Source organism: Ursus arctos, unplaced genomic scaffold, assembly GCF_023065955.2.
Source record: "Ursus arctos isolate Adak ecotype North America unplaced genomic scaffold, UrsArc2.0 scaffold_8, whole genome shotgun sequence".
In the NCBI taxonomy this organism is placed as follows: domain Eukaryota; kingdom Metazoa; phylum Chordata; class Mammalia; order Carnivora; family Ursidae; genus Ursus; species Ursus arctos.
In genome coordinates, this window is record NW_026623100.1 from 67,034,127 (window position 1) to 67,048,763 (window position 14,637).

A 14,637-nucleotide genomic window follows, 5' to 3' on the forward strand; every position below is an offset into this window, starting at 1 on the left:
AGAGCTCAGGGATGGAGAGACAATGGTTGGGATTGAGGAGCAGGTGGGGTTGACCAGAAAAGCTGCATCTGGGGTACCAATTAGTTGCTAAGGATCCTGGGGGTTATAAGTAGCCCTATGCTCCAGGGATGTCAAGCGGGGTTAAGGTGTAGAAAACTTAAGGGGGCAAAATGGGACCCTCTGAAACACTGCTAGTAGATGAATAAATTATGAGAGTTTTTCTAGAGGACAATTTGGCTATACATCAAAAGCTTTAAAACATGCATATACTTTAAACTAGCAATATCTCCACTAGAAATTCATTCTAAAGAAATGATAAATGTGTTCTTTAAAGTGTTGGTTATAATAACAAAGAAATGGATGCATCTTAAATGATGAACAACAGGAGGATGTTTAAGTCATGATACATCCACATGCTCATTAAAAATGATGCCATAGATTATATATTCCTATGAAAAGAACTTTCACCATATTATTTAAGTAAAAAAAAAGGCAAATTACAAAACTGCTTAACGGTAAGATTCAATTTTGTAAAAAAAAAGTATATAAATATATATATATATATTTATATATATGCATCTTATGCATAAAAAAACTCCCAAAAAGTTAACAATGGTTTTCTCTAAATAATTGCAATGTGGATAGCTACTTTTTACTTATATATAGTTTTTTTAAATGTGTATTACCTAGGTAACTTTTTAAAAGTATTGTTTAAATCTCTCATTGGTGAACATATGCTTTTGAGTAACTACAAAATGAGATTACAGTTATAAAATGGGCTTTACTGTTAAGGAATGTCTAGTCAAGATAAATGAGCACTGAGTTTCTACTGGGTCCTAGGCCTGTGCTTCAAGCTGGGGCTAGAGATGAATTGGACACACTCTAGGCCCTCCAAGAGTATGAAGGCCACATTCCTTGGTGAACTTCCTTGGCTCTCAGCCTTGCTGGCTCTGAAACCCCATTTGTGATCATCTCTCACGATTCAAATTCACTGATGAACAAACTAGGACGATGTATTAACTTGTGCTGAGAGTTATCACAGTCCCAGAAGAGCACTCCCAGCATGACCAGCACATTTGTTCCCTGTAGGGTGACACAGGGAACCAGATTGTGATTAGAATGCTGCTTGCTAAGCCTGGAATCATACCAGGGGTGGGTAGTAACTTGAAAATTTAATGGGACCTGACTAAAGTAGGCAGGAAGTACCTTTCTCAATAATCATGGCCTTGCCAGTAGAACTATAAATACAAGTCCGATATTTACTCTTCCCAGGACAGTAGTAGTTGGATGGGCACTGCCAAAATTTAATCCTAGAGATTCTCCTTTTATAAAAATCTCCCCAGACTAACAAACCTCCATTTCCTTCAGATTGCACCCTTAACAGCTACAGTCACAATTTGCTCAGATCTGGAGCCATTCCATTTCCTTCAAGTAATTTTTAACTATTTTTTCTTCTGCAATGTTGTATTCTGATAGTTTAACTCTGAAGATTATTTCCTCAATTTCTTTTCTTTTTTAAAATTATTTAATAATTTAATTTCATTACTATAAAAAAGTAATAATGATTTCCACCACACCTGTTAGATTTGGTTAGGATGGTGGGTGAGCAGAATAAGTAAAACCTTTCTAAATTTTTATTGTTTGAAAAGAGGCTGGAATTATTGATAACCTAGTGGCAAAACAGAAGGCATATGTGAAATTACATTTTTCTTCTTCTTCTTCTTCTTCTTCTTGCTTAACAGAACACTTATTTCTTTTTTTTTTTTTTCATTTTAATTCAATTTAGTAACATATAATGTATTATTGGTTTCAGAGGGACGGGTCTGTGATTCATCAGTCCTATATAATACCCAGTGCTCATTACATCACGTGCCCTTCCTTGATGTCCATCACCCAGTTACCCTATCCCTCCACCCCCTCCTCTCTAGCAACCCTCAGTTTGTTTCCTATGATTAAGAGTCTCTCATGGTTTGTCTTCCTCTCTGGTTTTGTCTTGTTTTATTTTTTCCTCTCTTTCCCTACGATCCTCTGTTTTGTTTCTTAAAATCCACATATCAGTGAGATCATATGATAATTGTCTTTCTCTGATTGACTTATTTTGCTTAGCATAATACCCTCTAGTTTGATCCACGTCATTGCAAATGGCAAGATTTCATTTTTTGATGGCTTTGTAATATTCCATCATATGTGTATCTATATATCACATCTTCTTTATCCATTCATCTGTCAATGGACAACTGGGCTCTTTCCATAGTCTGGCTATTGTGAACACCTCAATTAATTTTCTTAAAGGGCATTTTAATATGCATTTACATACAACAAACTTTTAAATATTAAATGCATTTTTTAAAAATATTCCAAATCTGGGGAAAAAATGAAAAGTGTTTTTGGTGAAGAAATTAAGGCCGAACCCGCACAGAGGCCTTTCATAGCTGCTCTCTTACTCCTCAATCAAGATCATATTGGAGCAAAATTCTTATGCTCAAATATGAAATTGAGCTCCTACTACACTGATAGTAGACACCAGGCACAGCTGTCTCTTGAGGAGTCATAAAAGAGTTGCCCCTTGGTGTAGCTTCCTTGGTTGCCAATTTATCTACTCAAATTTTCTGTAATTGGAACCAAAGTCCACACAATCTACTTAACATTTGGAGTTCTGAAGAACATGGTGTACCCAGTGTGGATTATCCAAAAAGCAAACCAAGCACATTCTTAGGGTACTGGCAGCAAAGGCGTGCCCTTGAACATGCATATCTGTCCGTGTGTGAGCCTGCACACATGGCATTCACACATGCACACACACACAATTATTTAGAAATACTTCAATATTTGAGAGTTCAAAAAAAAAAAAAGAAGAAGAAGAAGGGCAATGAAGGGTCTCCTGGGTGGCTCAGTCAGTTGAGCAGCTGCCTTTGGCTCAGGTCATGATCCCAGGATCCTAGGATCGAGCCCTGCATCAGGCTCCCTGCTCAGTGGGGAGCCTTCTCCCTCTCCCTCTGCCACTCCGTCTTCTTGTGCTTGCTCCCTCTCTCTCTCTCTGTCAAATAAATAAAGAAAATCTTTAAAAAGAAAAAGGCAATGAAATAACTGCCACACAAAATTACAAGACAAACAAATCATAGAACTTAGTAGACTTGCTGATTTTAAGGTTGAGCGTATTTTGGTGTTTTGTTTTGTTTTAATTTTGCACATGTGTGCTTTAATTTTAGGGTCTCTAAACTCTCAATCCAATCTTGCTGACGTTAAGTCTAGTATAAATATTTTTATAATTCTTAACATGAGAACCACCTGATTTTCACATTTATCAGGCAACTACATTTATGTATCACAAATTTCAACATGTCTCAGCCATGGGATACATTCCTGACTCCTTCTAAGAAGCCATGAAAAGTTTTCACATCTCACTTTCATCATACACCAAAATAGCTCTTAAAGTTAATTATACTTGGAGTTAGAGTTTTGTGCCAAACAACCAATACCTAACCATTAATTATTATTTCCTAAGTATTGAGAGTGCAATGTAAGCTTCTAGTACCTGTCAAAACCTGCTTCCTGCACTGAGGCTTGCCATATAAATTACAAAACAAATCAATTCAGGCTGTGCACTACATCAAATTAAAAGCAAGGTTAAACTTGAAGGACACAAAGTTCAGGGACATTTTTGTAAATCCCTAAGAAATTACCATAATTCTAACAAAAATTTTTGGTTGGAGGGTAGAATTTTATGATTGTTTTAACTTCTAACAATGCCACTGCCAATGTTTTGAGAAAGAACCCTGAACTTAAGAAAAGAATACTAGAGTTACTCTTTCTTTCAGTTACTCTCTCTTGTCCCAAATGAAAAGATCAAACAGCAATGTAAAACTCTGATATCACCCAGATTCTCCCTAAGCATCTGGATAACCGCAGTATATCATGCCATCATAACAAAAGTCTCAAAGACTCTTAGCATACTGCAAAGACATTTTAATATTTATTTTTTTCTTTCCTTTAAAAAATTGCCATCAGTACCAATATGTCTGCCTGACAAAAATATTACAGGAGAAATCTTTTGTGGTATCTGTCCAGTTCATATTGTTCCTCCTTTCCCCTTGTCCTCCAGACATTAAAATTCCAAAATCACAAGACTAGATTGAATCAGACATGTTTATACAGCTTCATTCCACCTACCTGACTGTAGTTGCTTGGACCAGGAGTGGGCACCTGACCCAAGTTGGACTGCTCAGAGTCTCATCCCAAGAAATTTGGAATTGGAACTGAGGGATTCAACCTTCTTTTATGTGGCTAGACCTACCATATTTACGACTCAAAGAACTAGAAAAAGAAGAATACATGAAGCCCAAAGTTAATAGAAGGTGAGAAATGAGAAAGAACAGAGCAGAAATAAATGAAATAGAGACTATAAAAGCAATAGAAAGGGTAAATGAAACTAAGAGCTAGTTCTTTGAAAAGATCAATAAAATGGAAAATTCTTTAGCTAGATTCACCAGGAAAAGAAGAAGTCTTAAATAAATAAATTCAGAAATGAAATAAATAAAATCAGAAATGAAAGAAGAAATAAAATCAGGAATTACAACTGATACCACAGAAATACAAAGGATCACGAGACTACAATCAACAATAATCTGCCAACAAATTTGGCAATGTAGAAGAAATGGATAAATCCTAGAAAGTTACAACCTACCAAGACTGAATCATGAAGAAATAGAAAATCTGAAGAGTCTGATTACTAGGAAGGAGATTGGATCAGTAGATAAAAACCTCCCAACAAACCAGAGTCCGGGATCAGATGGCTTGACTGGTGAATTCTACCATACATTTAAAGAAGAATTAATGCCAATCTTTCTCAAACTCTTCCAAGAAATATAAGAGGAGGGAAGACTTCCAAATTCATTTTACAAGGCCAGCATTACCTTAATACCAAAACCACACAAGGACACCACAGGAAAAGAAAATTACAGGTCAATATTTGAACATAGATACAAAAATCCTGAACAAAATACTAGCAAACCAAGTTCAATAATACATTAAAGGGATCATATACCATGATCAAGTGGGATTTATTCCAGAGATGCAAGGATGGCTCAACATCCACAAATCAATCAATATGATATGCCACATTAACAAAATGAAAGATAAAAATCACATGATCATCTCAATAGATGCGGAAAAAGCATTTGACAAAATCCAACATCCATTTATGATAAAAACTCTCAACAAAGTGGGCATAGAGGGAATCGACCTCAAATTAATAAAGGCTACATATGACAAACCCACAGCAACATTGTCTCAGGAACAAGATAAGAATGCCCATTCTCACCACTTTTGGCCAGAGCAATTAGAAATGAAAGGCATCCAAACTGGAAAGGAAGAAGTAAACCTGTCACTATGTGAGGCACCTGGCTGGCTTAGTTGGAGGAGCATGCAACGCTTGATCTCGGGGTCATGAGTTCGAGCCCCACATTCAGTATAGAGATTACAAAAAAAATTAACTTAAAAAAATTTAAAATAAAACTGTCACTATTTGCAGATGACATGATATCATATGTACAAAACCACAGAGACTCCACCAAAAAAAACTTTTAGAATAAATGAATTCGGTAAGGTTGCAGGATACAAAATCAATATACAAAAATTGTTGTGTTTATACATACTAATAATGAACTATCAGAAAAAGAAATTAAGAATATGATCCCATTTACAATTGCATCAAAAATGAATAAAATACCTAGGAATAAACTCTACCAAGGAGGTGAAAAACCTGTACACTGAAAACTATAAGACACTGATGAAAGAAATTGAAGAAGACACAAATAAATGGAAAGATATTCTATCTTCATGGATTGAAAGAATAAATATTATTAAAATGTTCATACTACCCAAACCAATCTACAAATTCAAGGCAATCCTTATCAAAATCCAATGGCATTTTCCACAGAAATAAAACAAACAATCCTCAAATTTGTATGGAACCACAAAACATAGAAACTCCAAATAGCCAAACAATCTTGAGAAAGAACAAAACTGGAGGCATCACACAGCCTAATTTCAAACTATACTACATAGCTATAGTAACCAAAACAATATGGTACTGGCATAAAAAGAGACACATAGCTCAATGGAACATAATAGAAAGACCTGAAATAAACCCACACATATGGTCAATTAATTTAATGACAAAGGAACCAAGAATATACAAGGGGGAAAGGACAATCTCTTCAATCAATGGCTGGGAAAACTGGACAGCCACATGCAAAAGAACAAAAGTGGACCACTCTTTTACACCATAAACAAAAATTAAGTTAAAATAGAGGCACCTAGGTGGCTCAGTCGGTTAAGCATCTGCCTTCAGCTCAGGTCATGATCCCAGGGTCCTGGGATCGAGCCCCACATCGGGCTCCCTCTTCAGCAGGGAGCCTGCTTCTCCCTCTCCCTCGGCCCCTCTCCTTGCTGTGTACTCTCTCTCTCTCTCTCACTCTTTCACATAAATAAATAAAATCTTTAAATAAAAAAATTAACTTAAAATGGATTAAAGACTTGAATGTAAGGCCTAAACTTCAAGAAGAAAACATAAGCAATAAGCTTGACATTGCTCTTGGTGATGGTTTTTTGGATTTGACACCAAGGGAACAAAAGCAAAAATAAACAAGCTTCAAACTAAAAAGCTTCTACACAGCAAAGGAAACCATCAACAAAGTGAAAAGCCAACCTACTGAATAAGGGGGAAAATTTGCAAATTATGTATCTAGTTAGGAGTTAATATCCAAAATATATGAAGAATTCATATAACTCAATACCAAAAAAATCCAATTAAAAAATGAGCAGAGGACCTGAATGGACATTTTTCCAAAGAGGACATACAGACAGCCAACAGGTATATGAAAAGATCATCAGGAAAATGCAAACCAATGAGATATCACCTCACACCTGTTAGAGTTGGAATTATTAAAAAAGACAAGAAATGACCAGTACTGGTGAGGACGCAGAGAAAAGGGAATCTTTGTGCATTGTCAGTGGAATGCAAACTGGTGCAGCCACTATGGAAAACAGAATGGTGCTTCCTCAAAAAATTAAAAATAGAACTGCCATATGATCCAGCAATTCTATGTCTGGATATTTATCCATAAAAAATGAAAATATTAACTCAAAAAGATATATCACCCCATGTTCATTGCAGCATAATTTGTAATTGCCAAGATAAAGAAACAACCAAAGTGTCCATCAGTGGATGACTGGGAAAAAAATGTGATATACACGCAATGGAATATTATTCAGCTATAAAAAGAACAATATCTTGCCACTTATGACAACATGGATGGACCTTGAGGTCATTATGCTAAGTGAAATAAGTCAGACAGAGAAAGATAAATACCATATGATCTCAGCCATATATGGAATCTAAAAAACAAAACAAAACCCAAAAAACAAAAAACAAGTTCATAGATACAGAGAACAGATTATTTATGGTTTCCAGAAGTGTGGGGTGGGGGTGGGCGTGAAATGGCTGAAGGGGGTACAAACTACCAGTTGTAAAATAAATAAGTCATAGGAATGTAATGTACAGCATGAGGACTATAGTTAATAATACTGTATTACATATTTGAAAGTTGTTAGGAGAGAAATCTTTGTTCTCATCACAAGAAAAAAATTGTACTTATGTATGGTGACAGATGGTAACTAGACTTATTGTGGTGATCATTTGGCAATATGTACAAATATCAAATCATTATATTGTACAATTGAAACTAATATTATATGCCCATTATATCTCAATTTTTAAAAAGACTTTATATGAATTGGTAAAACTGGAATACTATAATAACGTAAATGAAGAGAATGTGAATAATTCACAGAAGAAAAATTAATTTTTTAATAAAAAGTAATTTTATTGCTTTTACTAATTAAAGTATTAAAATGTTGATCTTCATATTACAGAGTAATGATCTAAAAAAATAATAATAATTTAGGGGCGCCTGAGTGGCTCAGTCGTTAAGGGTCTGACTTAGGCCCAGGGCATGATCCCAGAGTCTTGGGATCGAGTCCCACATCAGGCTCCTCCACTGGGAGCCTGCTTCTTCCTCTCCCACTCCCCCTTCTTGTGTTCCGTCTCTCGCTGGCTGCCTCTCTTTCTATCAAATAAATAAATAAAATCTTTAAAAAATAAAAAATAAAAACAATTTAAATTGAAAAATTATTTTGCCTAGTAATTAAAATTTTTAAATGTAGATGAAATATTTTGAGGAGGGTGTAGTGGAACTGGTATAATTTACAAAGTAAATTAATATATTTTTATAGAAAATTTATATTAATATATTTTTATAGAAACTATCAATAATTATTTTATGCAGTAATTACAGTTCAGAGCATTAATTGTAAGGATGAATGCCAAAAGAAAGAAAAATGGTATCTAGGGGCGCCTGGATGGCGCAGTCGTTAAGCGTCTGCCTTCAGCTCAGGGCATGATCCCAGAGTCCTGGGATCGAGCCCCACATCAGGCTCCTCCACTAGGAGCCTGCTTCTTCCTCTCCCACTCCCCCTGCTTGTGTTCCCTCTCTTGCTGGCTGTCTCTGTCAAATAAATAAATAAAATCTTTAAAAAAAAAAAAGAAAAAGAAAAATGGTATTTATGAAAACATTTATTAGGAAATGTATTTTACATATGTTTAGGTGTTTAGAAAGGAAATGTAATTTATTATAACAAAAAATTAAAATCGGCCAATAACAAGAGAATCATTAATTATGGTACTTCATTCAATAGATAGTATATAGCTTTTAGAGATAAATATGGAAAATATAGAAAACATGCTATTATGGATAAGTATTTATGACTTTACATTAAGTGAGGAAAAGCTGAAAATTATATTACACAATGAATACAGTGAAATAATGAGTATATATATAAATGCACAAATCCTAAGAGGAAAATGAAAGAGGTTTGATTTTTTGTTATGATGCAACTGCATTATTTAGAATCTATGTGTAATTCTGAACTTATTTAGAATCATTGAAATAATGTTGTTTGGGGAAAAAAAAGGGATAAAACAGCCCCTTTTTTTCCTAAAGAAAAAAAGTGAATTTTAGAAAATAAAAACATGGCTGGATTTGGGGACGGTGGTCAACAACTTTCTTATATACCAAAACAATGCTGGCATTTTCCAGAACACAGAATCGAAGATTCTTAGTGTAGTAACAGAAAGAACTTGAAATTATTTTTTAGAACAAAATACTATGGACAGATAAATGGATGCATAACTTTTACACAAAGATTTTCATTAATTACTTCTTGATGAAAATAAGATAATAGGCAACCTTTTAAAGATGACATACTCTGAAATCTTTTTAAATTTCTCATCCTATGGATGAGTAAATTGTAGGAAGAATTTCAAAGTAGGGCAAAAAATCTGTTGCTTCAAAATGGACTGTCTACACATTGGGCAAAAGAAGCCAGACACAGATAGATACATACTGTATTTCACGTACATAAAATCTAGGAGCCTGGCAAATTTATGATGTGTGTACCTTACCATCTGCAAATTATACCTCAATAAAGAAGAAAAAAAATGTTCTGTAGTCAGATCAAATCATTTCACAGAATTGAAAATCAGACACAGACATTAAGATTTTATTTTCCTTCAATTGCCTATTCGGAATGTAATGAAGCTTTTCTAAGTATCTTGAGTAATCCGACCTTACCGAATTACCTTGGATCACTGTGGGTGGTCACGAATGGCAAGATGTTCATTTAATTAGTTATTATGGTTCACGCTGGCCAGACTGAGCATACATCTTCAAGGCTACCCCTCTTCAAATGATCACGTAGATTCTCTTTATTCTAAAGAGTTATGTTAGTTACATGAGAGACTCTTAAAGGAAAATAAGGAATAAGACCATATAAGTCACATCCTGGAAATCCACGACCAGCACAGAGAACAGGAGTGCATGGGGACACGAAGTCGTGACCTCAGTGGAAGGACTCAAGCTCTGGGAGCGTCACACGGGTGTCTGACTGCAGAGTACAACCTGACCTACTATTTGCTTCTTCATATTTTGGGGAACTGTTCTTCCAAGATAAATTATTTTGGAAGTTCTTACTCATGCATGTTTAATAAAAAGATAGAGAAATTACTGAGGCTGTATAATAGGGAGAAGAAGTAGGGTAGAAAGAGCGTTGTCTTGATAGTCATAAAAATAAGGATTCAAATTCTAGCTCTTCCACTTCCTAAATATGATTTTGGAAAAATGGTCCAATTTATCTCAACTACAGTTTCTTCACCTGTGAAGAGAGGCTTATAATACCTGCCATGCACTGTTATTTTTCATTAGAAACTATATGTATATGTATATAAGTGTATGTATATATGTGTATGTATATGTGTCTGCACACTGCAAACAATGTTGGTGGTGATTGTTAAAAATTCTCAGTATTTATGGCTGAATGGCTTTGTTCAAATGCTGTACTTTTTTTGACACTCAAACTTATTCATTTATTAAAAAAGGCACAAACATCCACCTGTTGAAGAATGGCTTCTAAGGTTCAATTAATTTGCAGGCAAGCCTATTTTGTTCTTTCTTGCCCTCCCATGTGGTTCTACTGAATTAAACACTTAACAATTTTTTTTTCATTTATGTATTTTCGAGAAAGAGAGAGAGAACAACCACAGGGAGTGGCAGGTAGAGGGAGAAGCAGGCTCCCTGCTGAGCAAGAAGCCAGATGTGGGACTAGATCCCAGGACCCTGGGATCATGACTTGAGCTGAAGGCAGACGTCCAACCGACTGAGCCACCCAGGCATCCCTGAATTAAACACTTTTAAACCATAGGTACTTGAAAAAAGAAAAAGGCCTATTTATTGGATACATGCAACACAAAAGGAAAGAAAAGAAGAAAGAAAGAAAGAAAGAAAGAAAGAAAGAAAGAAAGAAAGAAAGAAAGAAAGAAAAATGGCAAATAGCACCAAGCACCCAATCCTAATTTCCATTTGAGTCCCCAGGTGGAGAATTCTCCTGGTCTGGTCATTCTTCCCTAGGGTGGATGAGGATGGCAACCACGCTGAGGTTGCTAACCCCATCTTGGGAAGTGATTTCATTGCTCTAATTTTTAGATGTTCATCTTGTTCTTGAGGGAAATCAAAACAGAGCAAGTTTTAAGCGTATCACCTAAACAAGCAAAATGTGGCCTCCCATTTGCCTGGGGTCTTCCTCCTCTAGTGTTCTGGCAAATATAGCAACTCCATCTCTCTCTCCTGAGAGTGGGGGTGGGGGCCAGTTATCTCTCTTCTATTTCATTGGTTTAACATATTATCTTCCTTAGGAAGAAGAAAATAATAATTCTAGAAATAAACCGGGCCAAGCAGTACAAAATGATCTGATCCATTGTGTATTTTAAACTAAAACATTGTTGCTATCTGAACCCAGAATAGCATAGCCTGTTTCCCTATTTAAAGGGGAAAAAGAAAATCACAACAACCAGGCATGGGAAAGCTATCCACACCAGACTGAGGCCTGATTTTACCTCTTTCCTTTCATACCAACCAAGGTTAGACGATCACAAACAGATCTTTACCCTGCTTCCCAGCATTGTTGTGAGGATTATAAATGAAATAACAAAATTGCTCTGTCAAGTGCAAAATGCCACATAAATATTAGTTAGGTTATTACAAAAAAGGGAACTGGAATCACTCCAAGTTTGTGCTGGAGATGGCAGCAATGAACTGGACAGCTGGGCAAATATGCCAGACAGGAAGCATGTCTGACTCCTGAACACAGGCTGGATTCCCTTTTGCTGAGCTACACCTGCCAGACTGGAAGCCCCTGGTGCTTCAGTCATGAATGGACACGTCCTGTCCAGAGCTCTAGGGCCTTGCCCCAGTCCGGCCTTTGGTTCCACCCTGCCGTGCTGGCCCAGAGCCAAGTCTGGGCTAACTTCCCCTCTAATATGCCTGGTACTGCCTCTTCCAGTACCATCAGGCCTTAAGCCAGAGCCTCAAGTTTTGCATGACACAAGCGGCCCAATAATGAGAACACTCCCTCTGGCGTGCTTGGGAATTATCGTTCTCTCCTGCTTCCCCTTAAATCACTGCTATTTCCATTTCTTCTCTGTTTCTCATCTGTGCCAGGTTTCCAAAATAAGATGCAGGAGGTTACGAAGTGGTGACAGGGTGAAGGAACTAATTAGGCCCATTAACCACACCTCTGAACTGGGTCTCAGCGGCTTCCACTAGTGCTAACTCCTTGCTAACTGCTTGTTTCCAGTAGCTAAAATGTAATAGGTTCTTAATAACTATTTGCTGAGTGAAAACAAATATCTAATTAATGAATCAGCAAATACATACCAGATGAAGCCCTAGGCCTTTTCCTGGACCCTGACTTCCCCTATCCCTGACCTGCTTTTCATTTGCTCTTCTGGTCAAATACTAGGGCACTCTCAGCTTGGTTTCCCAGATTGACTTTGACTTTAGTTCTTTATGAACAAAGGATGACTGTCAGCACATCTATTCTTCTGTGTGAGTTTTGAAAGAAAAAAAGAAACTAAAAAAGGACAAACCTCACTTTCCATCTATTTCTCAGAAGGAATAGAATAATTCTGACTCTGTGTGTGAGCGCGCGCACTCAGGAGTGGTATAGAGATATTGTTAGGTTTTATTGGTTTTTTTTTTTACCACAGAATAAAAGAGACTCCCTGGTAAAAAGCACAGTTGCTAGCAATAGAGGCATTTTAACTCCTACCAAAGATAGAAGGTAAAAGGAGTACAGCTTTAGATTTCCACTGCTCACTACTCTTATCTTCAGATGCCCTGAGGATCAGAACGGTAGAGCCAGGTTCTTCTGGTGTTCAATGGTGGTTCAACACTGCTACATCTATATGAACCCCAGATGATATCAAACAATCAAATATACATGTAACTGGAATGCCAGAAGAAGATAAGAGAAAGAATGGGGCAGAAAAAAGTATTTGAAGAAATAATGTCTAAGATTTTTCTTAATTTGATGAAAGACAGAAATTTGCAGATACAAGATTGTGGATAAACGCCACACAGAATAAACACCAAAAAAGTACACACTGGTACACATCAGGGTCAAATTATTGAAGGCCAAGGATAAAGAGCAAATCTTGAAAGTAGCAAGAGAAAATGGCATATTACCTAGAGGAGAAAATGATCTGGTCAACCTCTGACTTTCAGTGGAAACCATGAAGGCCAGAACACAATGGGAAAACATCTTTAAAATGCCAAAAGAAAAAAAACTCTGTCAATCCAGAATTCTATATTCAGGGGATATGTAATTCAAGTATGAAAATAAAATCACATTTTCAGATAAAACTAAGAGGACTTGTAGCCACAAACCTGCACAACAAGAAACAATAAAAGAAGTTCTAAATTATTTATCACATTGTCTCGGAGATTTATTAGTAGTAGAGGCATTACAGATGAGCTCCAGTTTCTCATAGCCTTCCTGTTCTATAGGATAGATAATATATTTATCTGATGGAATGTTTAGAGCCTGGAATTGCTTCTCTTCTCTATTCTAGCCTCTTCCCACCACTGTGGGTTTGTTTTCAGGGTAGACTGGGTGGGAATGGGATTAAGGATGGAATCCTTGAAAACTAACAGAAAGAGAAATTGATATAACATAACATACATATGGTTGGGGTGGGGAGAGTCAGTGCAGGTAAGGAAAACAGATTGAGATTAAATGCCCCCCCAGGAAAAGCTAGGTTACTAGGAATAGGCCTAAGAATCTATCCTAAATTATGGAAGAACTTGGGGAAGAAAAATGTAATATATCTAGTCCCTTCCCTGACCTCTATGACTTCTCACCCTACAAGAACTCCTAATCTTCTTTAGACTTGACAGGTATGTCTTTATGTCTTAGAAGGAACTATGACTTAGTTCCTTCAAGTATCTGATCACCAGTTGGTTTGAGGTAAACAAGAGGTGGTGGGATTTGGGAAATACCAAGGAGAGAAATTACAGATACAGTTCCAAGATATGCTCTGTGAATAGAAGAGGACATCAAAGAAGTAGGATGGTGTTTGTATCATCTATGTAAGTCATAAATACTGAATGAGAAGGATAGGGTGGACAAACTGGCCTCAAAGTTCCTTATGGAAACCTGAGATATAATGTTTTGGCAGCTAGGATACTATAGGCTCCCAGTTATATACAGGACTCCAATTTCCATGAGAGGTTGCTACATTTTTGGTTTATTTTAGGGAAATGTTTAAAATGTTTTTTCTTTTTCTGTTTATAGATATTCCTTTTAATAAATGTAATTTTTGTCCTGCCATGGATTTGGCACCTCCTTCAGAAAGAAAAAGGACTCCGGGTGAATTTCATCAGGTCCAGAACCCAGAAACCAATGACACTGACAAAATGGTGGGAGGGAAATGGAGACTAGCCATCTGCCTATCAGGAATAAAAAGACAGGTTTTGCCCTCGACCAAGTCTCTGGAGCATTATGCTGAGAAGGATTCAGAGGCTTAGACTCTTGAATATGGGCTCTGAAAGGAAGTACCACAATTAATTGGTGATGTCTACCATGGGAATGAGACCACGTGGTCAAGAGTGTTGTTCTTAGCTAGGGTGGTTTGTTTGCAGATTGATTGGTCCCCAGGAGATAAGGGTCAGATTAACCCCAGTA

The 14,637-nt window shown here is 36.6% G+C and overlaps 1 long non-coding RNA gene across 1 annotated transcript in view; it reads right to left on the reverse strand.

The window, feature by feature from the left end:
* Positions 1–14,637, reverse strand: part of LOC130543175 (uncharacterized) — a 32,110-nt gene that overhangs the window by 16,474 nt on the left and 999 nt on the right. The window lies entirely within an intron of this gene.